Source organism: Urocitellus parryii, chromosome 13, assembly GCF_045843805.1.
Source record: "Urocitellus parryii isolate mUroPar1 chromosome 13, mUroPar1.hap1, whole genome shotgun sequence".
NCBI classification, from domain to species: domain Eukaryota; kingdom Metazoa; phylum Chordata; class Mammalia; order Rodentia; family Sciuridae; genus Urocitellus; species Urocitellus parryii.
Window position 1 is genome coordinate 40,941,058 of NC_135543.1, and position 13,308 is coordinate 40,954,365.

Sequence of the window (13,308 nt, forward strand, 5' to 3'; positions counted from 1 at the left end):
GTGATACATTTTTTTAAAGTTTTCATTTCACTGTAAGACATTTAAAACTTCAGTTTATTATTTCTTTTTTTAATTTTTTTATTGGTTGTTCAAAACATTACAAAGCTCTTGATATATCATATTTCATACATTAGATTCAAGTGGGTTATGAACTCCCATTTTTACCCCAAATACAGATTGTCGAATCACATCGGTTACACATCCACATTTTTACATAATGCCATATTTACTTATTATTATAGAAATAATAAACTGTTGCAGAATACAACAGTTTATTATTTCTATAATAATAAGTAAATTTATGTTGTTTTCCCCACCCACATTACTGGGTATGGAACCCAGAGCCCCATGCATGATAGGCAAGCATTCTACCTCCAAGCCGTATCCCCAACGTTTTTTTATTTTGAAACAGGGTCTCAGTAAGTTGTCCAGGTTGTCCTCAAACTTGTGATTGTCCTGCCTCAGCTGGGATTACAGGTGTGAGCTTCCACCCCAGGCTATATTGTTTTAAGTCTCAGAAACTCTAGCATATGCTTATTTTAGGAAATTACTACTCAAAGATTTGGCAAACCTCTTATTAAATGTATTGTTAATTTATTAGTAGTATTTTGTGTTAATCTTGTGAAATGACATAATTTTTCTTATAATTTCTGATTGTCTATGACTGAAAATGATGACTAATAATGACTTTATTTGTACCTAATTCTCATGAGTTTTCCCGATTATGTATCCTGCAAATCTATGTAGAAATTGATTTAAAATACAGTACAAATAAAAACAAAAATACAAATTTATTCTTCTGGAATGAGAATTTAAACTTGATAAATACAACAAATAAACATCTAACAGAAGATTTTACTTAATGTACTCAATTACCCATTGAGGTTTCCATTAATTTTTTTGTACCATATTGTGTATGATGTCCCCCAAATGCTATCATTGTAATACACTATAGGTACTTGAGTATTATTTTTTAAATTTCCAGGCAAAAGTGCACAGGGAAGGAATTTTATTATTTTCTAATTGCATAGACATTGAAAGTTAAGGGATTCTGTTTTGGTTTGAAAAATGTTTCAGCTTTCAAAATTTCCTTACATGCACCCCAAGGAAAAAAAAAAATGATATCTTGAGGATGCTGTCAATCAACAGTTAATGAGAATTTGTTAAAAGACAGTTGAGACCGATTCCATGGAATCACTATTCTAACAGTAAAAAGATTGTTACTGTATGCTACCACTAGGAGAAAAGCATGTTGATTGTGACTTAGAAAATACTCATCACTTATTTAGCTTTCTAGATTATATGACCCAATACTTAGTTATTTTATACCTTTATTCAAAGATATGCAGAAAGGCAAACTAAGGTGATAGAATGTTTATATCCCTTCATACTCTATATGACAGACTTTGACAATGTTTCTAAACTTATTAAGATACATAATGCCCAAATAAATATTTAGAACGTTATCTTGGGATGTTAAGATTTACGAAACTTTTTGAAACAATGTTTCTGACTTCAAACCAGATTAGAGGAAGCTTCCACTGAAGCAAACACCAACCAGATGGTAGTGTAAAGAATAACTAAGCTTTTGCATCTGGGAACTTCCACATAAAGAATAATGCACACCTAAAATAAACATCAAATGGTTATTATGTAACACTCTGTTCTTTTGCAACATTAACAAATGAGTTGTGAAACTAAAAATGGAAACAGTTCTACATTTGCTTTAGTGTCCTGATTAAAGTGTTGTCAGATGTGTGAAGCCTTGGGTTCTGTGAAGACCAAAATAATCTTGCACCTTTTCTTTCTGCACTTGATAGGGAATCTCACATATTAGCATTTTAGTATGGTGGCTCAGCAGTGAGATATGTAGTAGCTTTGAGATATCAGAGAACTAAAACATAGTTGAATGGTTTGTTTCCAATGAGCTTTCGATTGCATTCTATTTCCAAATATGTCAATTTGCAGCTTAAATTCAGAATACATTTAGAATGAATCTTTCAAACAACTTCATTTAATGATTTTTTGGTAAAACAAACAAAAAACTCCGTTCTTTTCAAAGACACCTTGTTTTACTTTTCTTCTGCTGCTTTTGTGAGATTGCCCTCTAATTTTATTACTAAATAATAAACAGCATGTATAATAGGAGCAGATAAGCAAATGTTTATCTAACCACATGTCCATATTTTACTTTATACAAATGCATGATGTCTGCAAAGTTATATTATAAATAGTATGAACAGGTTGGAAAACTAGACTTGAAAGTGATTTATTTTATTCTATTCATTCCCATTCTATTCGCTCATTTAGATACTCTGATATATTTGTTTCCTGAGAAAACTCATCAACCATTTTCTCAAAAGAAATTACTCAGCAAAAGGAATAAAATGAAACTTTCCTTTGAAAATGTCCTGTTTTATAATTTAGTATTTTTGACTGAAATGTAGCTTGTCAGCAGTCCTTACATATTGAGTACTGACAATGTTGTATCTCAGAATTTCTATTGAAATATGAGATCCAAACTTACTTCTGACATACTAATGAATGATAACAGATGTATGGAAAATGTCTGGGATAATTATTGAATATAAATAACTACCAGGGCAGGGCACAGTGGCACACATGTATAATCCCAGCAACATGGGAAACTAAGAAAAGAGGATTGTAAGTTCAAGGCCAGCCCCAGAAACTTCACAAGATCCTCACCTATTTATCAGTGAGATAAATAAAATAAAATAATAAATTAATAAAATAATAAAAATAGTAAATAAATAACTACCAGGAACAGTGAATACATATCAAATATCCTTGTGACATTTTTGGGAGTCTTGAATATGTCTCAGTCAAAAAAGTTCATTTTGGAGGCAACTCTATCAAGTTAACAACTCTTAGAATAGTTTTAATTTGCATTTCTCTGATTGCTAGAGATGGTGAGCATTTTTTCGTGTATTTGTTGATTGATTGTATATCATCTTCTAAGAAGTGTCTGTTCAGGTCTTTGGCCATTTGTTGATTGAGTTATTTTGTTGTTGTTGTTGTTTAACTTTTTGAGTTCTTCGTATACCCTAGAGATTAGAGCTCTATCTGATGTGTGAGGGGTAAAAATTTGTTCCCAGGATGTGGGCTCCCTATTCACCTCACACATTATTTCTCTTGCTGAGAAAAAACTTTTTAGTTTGAATTCATCCCATTTGTTGATTCTTGGTTTTAACTCTTGTGCTATAGGTGTATTATTAAGGAATTCATGGCCTGACCCCACGTGATGGAAATTAGGACAAACTTTTTCTTCTATTAGATGCAGAGTCTCTGGTTTGATTCCTAGCTCCTTTATCCATTTTGAGTTAACTTTTGTGCATGGTGAGAGAAAGGGATTAAATTTCATTTTGTTGCTTATGGATTTCCAGTTCTCCCAGCACCATTGGTTGAAGATGCAATCCTTTCTCCATTGCATGCTTTTAGCACCTTTGTCTAATATAAGGTAGTTGTAATTTTGTGGGTTGGTCTCTGTGTCCTCTATTCTGTACCATTGGTCTACCAGCCTGTTTTGGTGCCAGTACCATGCTGTTTTTGTTACTATTGCTCTGTAGTATAGTATATTCTAAGATACCAACTCACTCCAATAAGAATGGCAGCCATGATGAAGTCAAACAACAATAAGTGCTGGGGAGGATGCCAGGAAATAGGTACACTCATACATTGTTGGTGGGACTACATTGGTACAGCCAATTTAGAAAGCAGTATGGAGATTCCTTGGAAACCTGGGAATGGAACCACTATTTGACCCAGCTATTCCTCTTCTCGGACTATACCCAAAAGACCTAAAATCAGCATACTACAGGAACACAGCCACATCAATGTTTATAGCAGCACAATTCACAATAGCTAGACTGTGGAACCAACCTAGATGCCCTTCAATGGATGAATGGATAAAAAAATGTGGCATTTATACACAATGGAATATTAGCACTAAAAAATAACAAGATCATGGCATTTGCAGGGAAATGAATGGCATTAGAGCAGATTATGCTAAGTGAAGTTAGCCAATCCCTAAAAAAAAAATGCTGAATGTCTTCTCTGATATAAGGGGGGTGACTCAAAATGGAGTATGGAGGAAGAGCATGAGAAGAAGATTACCACTAAATAGGATAGAGAGGTGGGAGGGAAAAGGAGGGAGAAGGGGAATTGCACAGAAGATGGAAGGAGACCATCGTCGTTATACAGAATACATGTATGTCGATGTGAGGGGAAAAAAAGTGTGTCACATTAGATTGGGTAGAGAGAAGTGATGGGAGGAGGAGAAGGGAAGGGAGGAAGTGAAGGCCAACAGAATAAAATAGACTATATATATGTGTGTATATATATATATATATATATATATATATATATATATCTGTATGACCAATATGATTCTGCAACCTGTACAATCAGAAAAATGAGAAATTTACCCCATCTGATTCAAATGTATGATATGTCAAGATCATTGTATTGTCATGTGTAACTAATTAAAACAAATAAAATAAAATGAAATGCAAAAAAAGTTAACAACTCTTGATCTTTATGTCTATTTCATAATTATACACCAAGCTCAAAACCCCTGGTAATACCCTTTCCTGCAAGGTTGCTGACTGATCTTAGCCAAAATATTTCTCCCTTGAATTTAATGTTTCCTCATTTCTTTGCACTTAAAAGCAAAAGGAAATATAACATTCAGAAGAAGAAGAAGAAAAGTGTTATTTGGATGCAAGTGAGGCAGATTTACTCAACTTTGATTTTTAGCTCTATTTTCTTCTAGCCATGTGTCATGAACGTACTCTTTACTTTAGCATATGTAAATCAGAAATGTATGCTTCCTGAGATGATTGTGTGGCCATCCTATGAAATTATGAACCATTCTAAAGCACGACTCACAAAATATATGATAATTAATGCCTACAACTAAAATATTTGAACTTGTATAAGTAAATGAAATTTCATAACAAAACAATAGGTAAGCATAGGGAATTTTGGAGAGGATTTATGAGCAATTCCAAGAATGAGAGTTAATGAGAATGCTGAGAAGAAGCAATGTTAGGTAGGAGAAAGATCAAAAAGGTAAGCTTTACAGATCAATGACTATGTATTATATTGGTATCAGTCAAGGATTAAAAAAATAACCCAAAGAGAAAAATGAGCAAGTAGAGTAATTCTTCATTACAAATGACAGTGAAAATGTGAGGAGCCTACTAGATTTGGAGATGAGATAATTGCTATTTTTAATATAGTAGTAGAAAGAGTTCAAGGGAGAATTTGTAGTAGTTCATGGGATGTGTGAGAAGTAAAGAATTAGAAAGGAGCTTTTACTTTTGCTTTTCAAAGGATGTGGTTATTACAGGAGAGAAAAAATTGATGCCTCTGGATGTGAGAAGCATAAGGAAGAATTTTGACTATGAAAAAGAGTAAAAAGACTCAGATCTATTTATGTTAAAAATAAAATGGAAAAGAGGGCGATACATTCTGATTTTGGTGCTGGTGATGTTCTAGTGTAAAAAGACACTCACGAATACTGACTTCATAGGACTGCTGAATTTATGAACAAAGAAGGAAGTGGGGCCCCATGATCTCAGGAAGATAAATCCACCTTGACATCATTAAATAAATGCAAGAGTGAATGAAAGCAGGGATTTAGAAATGTGGGGGATGAACCTTAGAGAAACCACATCCAATTCACTCAGTTTCTTCAGATATGGAACCCACTATTTGACTCAGAGTAATGGGCTAACTTTGAAAAGAGAGTTAAGTTTCAAACTGCTGTGTCTGCAAATGCTCAAATAGAAAAAGGAGGCCTTCTAGATTGTTTTCTCTGCATTGCTAATCCTTGGCCCAAATTACTAAATATCAGTGCAATGGCTAAACTCTCAGGAAAGGAATTAACTGATTTGATCCCCACCTTTTCTGCTCCCTGAAAACTATTAATTTATTGGGAGATAACATGTAGGTAGCCCAATTGGTGAGAGACTTCTATTAACCACAATTTTTGGTGCACTTGGTAAGCAAATGAAAAACTGATGATACATTCACTTAAATACTTTATTTAATTGTTGGATGGTTGCTCTAGGTACTTTAAATAATTGAATGTTGTGCCTTTAAGTCAGAATATATTAAATGAATTTGATCTTAGAAACTGAAAGTATAGAAGAGCTTCCACAGTTTGTCTATCTTTAACAATGCTGCTTACCCAACTAAGATATCAGCTTCTTGCTCATAGCAGTAAATATTATCTGAACTAAATGCTTTGGCAGTGAAGCAGTTCTCTATATCCTATCTACACCTTTACAGCAGGCTCTCTTTTTTTTCCACCATGAGTCAAATAGAATCTGTGTAGCCTGGAATCCCATAGTTATTTGTCTACTCTTTCATGCAAATTGCAATATGTTAATAAAACTGATTTTACTTTATAAATCTCTGTTACTTTCTTTAAAATTCTGATCTATTCAAAATGATTTAAGAAAATGCAACCTGATACATAGGATTTGAATTAAACCTCTAATTTAAGCATAATACTTCTTATTTAGTAAATTCCATATAGTAAATAATTTCTGAAATTTATGGCTTATATGAAAGCTTTGAGGACAACATTATTTCTCACTTTTTTACAATATCTCCAGAAATATTGTACAACAAAAATAAATTTGTACTCAAAATAAAAACGATTTTAAAGTGGAACAATAAATTAGAATTTAGGCAGTAAGATAAACACAGCAGTTTAAAGCTGTATAAAAAGCTTATCCTGTTTTATTTCTGTAGTTGTTGGGTCACATTATCCTGAAAATGTTGATGATGAAGGAAAACATACCTAAAACTTCAGTCAATATTAGATGTTGTACATGAACCTAAGAATAAAACATTCCAGATATATAAAACATACATGTACTTACCTGTGTATTTAAAATGGTCGAATTGGTAAATTTTATGATTTTATATGTATAACAAATATAAATATATTTGTGTGTGTATACACACACATATATCCACAATAATACTACCTTCTATACATAAGAAAAGTCCAAGTATATCTTAATTTATATCAATAATCTGTACAGAGGTCTCAGATGTTAATATTGTAAACTGAATACTATTAATGTATCTGAGATCTTTTGAAATGAAAATCTATTATGTATAGGGCACTTATGAATGTTATAAAATTTTATAGGGCATGTATAAAGTTGCTCAATGTCACTTTTTATAGATGTTCTACAAATAGGACAATGGGAATAATGAGATAATTATTCATTAATTATTTATTATTTTTTGCTTCTTCTTCCTCATGAAGCATTGTGTCTTTGCTCTGTAAATAATCTTGCTACTTACATTCTTACTGGAATAATATGACGAAAGTATCACATGCAAACTTCATATGATCAGAAATTTTGAGTCTGATGAGCACAAATATTGATGCCATAAACAACCCAACAAATTCATTCAGACATGTTTGATAAACATGTATGCTCTTAATTCTCTGGAATCATGCAATGATCATTTAATTTTAAAAGTGTAACAATGCCTTTAATTCAGATTAATACACAAAAAATGAAGAATAAATATTCAAATTTCTATTAATTTCATGTTCATGTGTACTTACATAAAATTATCTAATGTCAGCCACATATATTCTTTATAAAAGAAATAGAAAAATGTGACAAAACATCTATAAAGTAAGATATTATAATAAAGTATAGACCTAGCATAACACTTTGTGAATATAATATTTTATTATATTCATATCATATATAATAAAATATGATATTTTATTATATATGATATGATCTTAAAAATAATGGCTTCTCTAACTTAGGTGTTTTCTTAATTTTAGTAGTAGATTTATGAATTTCATAAACAATACTTTGTAAATTTTGGCTGAGATGGAAAAAGCAAATTTTAAGATTTATAAATAAAACTTTAAGATATATGTGTGTGTATCTGTCTATCTATATATACATTTATAAATATTAGACACATATTTGTGGAATAAATGAGTGAAAGAATGAATGAAAAACAGACCTATTCAGGTTGATTTTCAAGTAAAAGAGTGCTAAAATGTTAGTTTGCAATTTAAATTATTCTTATCAATCATACACTAAGTACAATATTTTATTTTGGCAATTAAGGGCATTATTTTAATCAATGCTGTTCAATTTCCACATAAAGTGCATATTGAAGGAAAAAAAAATGAAACATGATTCTTTAAGCTTGTTTTTTAAGAGCAAATCTAGTTGGAGAGACTTGGACTTAGATGGTTGCCTGATGGTGACACATTAGATGGTCTTCAGCAAACATGTGCCAACAAAGGACTGACATAGAACTAAATCCTAAAAAACAAAGACTGATGAGGAGAGTACTGGAAAAATTGTCACTTAAGACCACGGATGTGTGCGGTGTGTGTGTGTGTGTGTGTGTGTGTGTGTGTGTGAAAGAAAGAGAGAGAGAGAGAGATATCTCACAGGAGTGAGGGCATGTCACACTCCCTGTATAATGTGTCTGAAAATGCAGTGTCATGGTGAAACCAAGGGTGCTGGGCATTCTCTTGTTGCTTTACCAGGTGTACAGCTGTGTGTAGGGGCAGATCTTCATATTTCCTCCACCAACACGTATATTCTATGACAAAATAGGATACAAGAGAATGTAACCTGCTCTTTGATACCTTGCCCCATTCTCCCTCTCCTTGAATTCATTGAGGGACTGGAAACCAAATTTGTCCTCAGTTATTGAACGTTTCTTTCTATGATTCAGCCAACTTGTGCTTTCCAAACAAGACTTGTCTGTGGCAAGTAGGGGCTCTTATATAGAAGAAGGCATGGATTGCTACGTTAAATCTTTTTTTTCACCCTGCAGGTGACTATGAGCTTAATAAACTTATTAGGGTGGCCTGTCTTCTGCTGTACCTAAGAACAAGTTACATGTAACTTGCCTCTCTCCAGGGCACCAGGAAGTGAACTACTTAAATGCACACTAGAAGCATTTTTGTTTGTACATTAAGTAAACATTTCTCTTTTTCTCTCATTTTTTAAAACTTTTTATGAGTCCAATATAAAATTTCATACATCTATTTTGAGGGGTGAGCAAAGAGGGGAAAGAAGTTGGTGGTATTGAATAAGAATCTTTAAAAATTTACAGAGCTTCCATACTCCCAGTACAAATCATGTATTTCACTTGTTAAGTTACATATATTGCCCTTAAAAATAGTATTATCTCCCACATATTGCATTAAGCTTACTTTTAGAAGCAGTTTAACCCTATATGCTGTTGGGAACTTATATCTATGCCCAGGAGGGCTTTCTTACCCACTTCTCTCTACACTGTATGGGATTCAATAACCAGTGTAATAGGAAAGGAAAGGGGTGGGAGAAGGCATATGGATTAGAAAGGAAGAAATAGAACTGTCCTTATTCACAAACCACTTGATTTCTATGCAGAAAACCTGTACAAAGAATCTGCCAAAATATAAATGTGGAGAAAAATTTGAAGAATATGTGAGTTCTATAAGCTCAATATGCAAATGTCAATTGCATTCATTATAGCAACAATAAACACTTAGGACGTGAAAGAAACAAAATAAAAACCATTATCAGTATCAAAAATGTGAACCCATGTTTAGTTTACTATATGTTCAGATATATAAGCAGAGCTATACATCTGCATGAATGTGTACATGCATGGATTATTATCTGTAGGTATATGTCCTAGTGCTGTCCTCTGAGGGTAGGGGAGCTAGAATAATGGTGCCCAAACAGAAATGAGCAAAGATCTTGTTTTCTAAATTTCATTTTCCAATGTAAAGAACCAGGAGTCTTTATAAAAATGACTCAGTTTTACAAATGTGTTTGCAGAAAAGAAAAACATGAATATTTGCAGGACCTAGTACCTGAAAGCAAGGTAAAACTCAAAAAGTAAAATAATTAAAGAATGGGAAATGCCAAAAGATCAGAGAAACGAAGGCTAGATAGCTCCCAATGGCCAAAGTGGGAATAACATGAACAATATATAACCAAGAAAGTATACAATGCATATGCATTAGCTTATATTTATATAAATTAATGGGGACAGAGAAAAAAGATTTTACTAATTGGGATATATACTTACAAAAAGCTTTTAGAATATGTCTTCACTTCTCACATTTTAAAAAGATTTCACAAATCATATTATATGTGTTGTATGTCACTATTCAACAATTCTTCCCAATTTCCCAGTTTCAACCATACCAATGCTATGATTTTGTTTGTTTTGGTTATGCTAAAAAATTATTTTTTGATAAGGGGAAATAAACACGAAAACAAATAGAATCATCAGCTACAAAGGAGACAATACTATTTAACCAGAAGCTAAGACTTCTCTCTGAGAAATTGAGAACTACTCATGCCAGTTACAGACAACACAACAAAAGACAGGTTGTATAATAGGCTGGCATTATTATGTCACAAACTCTAGGAAATACAATTGATTTTCTAAAGAATGGGACAGTGAAATAAACAGATTAATTGGAGGAACTCTTTGTGTTACCAAGTCCAGAGTGATACAATAATGGAGAATCTCTATGACCTTATAAAGGCAGGGACACGGAGGGTTCCGATTTCTCAGAAATGGAGAGTTAACCACCCTCCGTGGGACAAAATTTAAGCATACTACAGAGTTCTGACAGTTAGACTCTATTGTGTAGAGTTCTCAGTTCTGAGGAAATGGTCCATTCTAATTGTGGAACTTGGAGAGATTATCAAGCACTTCTTATCTCTGAGCCCTTCAGAACTTGCCAGGTTCTATACCTTCCCTCTATTTTTGTAAGCTGCCACAATGCCCTCTAAATTATTCCTTTTCTACTTAACTTAGTTTCTTTTTTGCTCCACTTAAATTGAATCCATTGTGTTCAGAGAGGCTTAATTGACACATGCTAACAAGCCCTCAGATTGACTAATACTTTGCACAAAGTATTTATACACATTCTACATTCTGTGATTAATTTCAGAAAATTGGGGACATAAAATAGACCCTTGCATGATCTCATCTTGCATTCTAAATATGTACTTGAGCATATATTTGTTTAGATAAAGAGTTTCATGGATGGTCTTGGCTGATGCAGCTTAAATAGTGGGAAACAATCTGAGTTAAAAACTGAATTTTGTCAAGCTTCATGTTCTCAGCACGAACACGCACTCACAAACCAGGTAGATACATGGTGATGTTAGTTGACAGAAAGAAAGAAAAAGAGTTATTTTAGGAATTGGTTTATGCCAATTGGGAGACTGGAAAGTCCTAAATCTGTAGTGCATATTAGGCTGGCTGGAAATTCAGGTAAGAGTTTTAATTGCATTCTTGCGTTCAAAAATCTGCAGGGCAAACCAACAAGCTGAAATCAGAGGGAGGATTTCTATATTGTAGTCATGAAGCAGGATTCCTTCTCTTTTGGGAAATCTCAGTCTGTCTAGCCCTTCAATTGATTATGCGATGTCCACCCACATTATGAAGTACAATTGGCTTTATTTAAATGAACTCATTATATATATATATATATATATATATATATATATGATTTCAGGGGTAAGAATTATTGAAAAGTAGAAACAAAAACAGAAATCTTGCAATGCAAGAGGGGAGCAGATAGCAGTTTTTCTCCCTGATTGTAAATATTGATCACATACAAAAATGTCCTCAGAGCAACATCTAGGTACATATTTGATCAAAGAACTAGATACCATAATCTAATCAGGTTTATGATTGGATTATGGTATCAAACGAGAAATTGACTATCACTGTTTTGTAAAATACTTCATTCCCTGGATTCTATGAAGGTACAATGAAGTACACACTTATGTCATGTGCCATACACCAATATTCCTGGTGTCCTTCCTATCTAGTTTTTGAGACCTATCTTTGGCATGAGAAAATCCTTCTCACAAATAAACTTTTTATGTCTATCTTTGTCACACATAAAGTTTTTAATCTGAAAACTTATGATGAAGATGGAAAGTAAGAAAATCATTTATAATGGCTCAAAAATCTGTATAAACTAGCCTGCTAGGTAATGTAAATGAAATTTTGTCCATCCATCCTAACTAGAATCTACTTAGGTTTACATTATAGGTATATATTTAAGTTTGGCCTTATAGCAGTATGCATACTATTATTATTCCACAACCTATATAAAGCAACTGAAAGCTTCAGGGCCATTACTAGAAATAAGGGCTTTCCTTTCTTGAATCATGATCATTTTGGGCATTCATATGTGAAAATTCTAGTTGCCAAGCCGATGGCATTAGGAGATGGGGAAAATGAATGTGATTGAATCATTAGGGCAGAGCCCTTGGAGTGGTATCAGCACCCTTAAGAAAAGAGAATCCAAGAGCTGCTGGGCCCTTGCTATCACCTACATAAAGAAGTTCTCAGCTATGAGCTTCTGGTCCTCACCTAACATCAAATTTGCCAGGTCTTTAATTTTTAGCCTTCCAGCCTCCAGAACTGACTAATAAATATTCACTGCTTATAAACCCACCTATTTCCAAGATTTTTGCATAACAACACCCCAATTTGTACTGATATCATTCATCAAAATATTATAAATGGTATTACTTAATTTAATTAAAATTCTAAAGAAATATTTCCATTTTGAACTATGTCAACTTTGAAATTTATATCCTTCCTGAACAAATTAGTTAGACATTTAATTAGAATAAACATTACTCAGAATACATTTCTGATTACAAATTTATTTAATTTAATAAAATACTACTACTGAAAGTGAGAAATTTTCTAGGCTTTTCAGTAATAAAATGGCAGGATTGCAACAACTTTCTTAACATATAGGCTACAAAGCGAATCTTTAATTTAAATACAAATAAAACATATATTTGTGATTTATCAATAGAAGCTGGAAAGTGACAAATTTTGCTGTTTTTTTCCTATATATGTGTGTATGTATACATAAAATGTTATCTGTATGTTATAATTTTATATTAAATGTTTAATATTAAATGATTTTTCTATATAAAAAAGCTACAGTGAATGCATTATTGATCTATTTCTATGTAATCTAAATAGACAAAATATTAATCACATTTATATTCTTTCTGATGTTATTTTTGTTTCCAGAGGGTCTTGCTTAGTTTTGCAAGAAGAATGAGGTTTAAATTTATTTTTCTGTTGTTTCCACTCATACACTCACTAATGGAGATGATAGCTTAGTTTGGGGAGGCACAGGGGTTAAGGGGTTCTTTCTAAGAGTTCAAATTGTTTCTAAAACTTCAATACACATATGATTTTTTAAAAAATCATGGTTTCATTTAT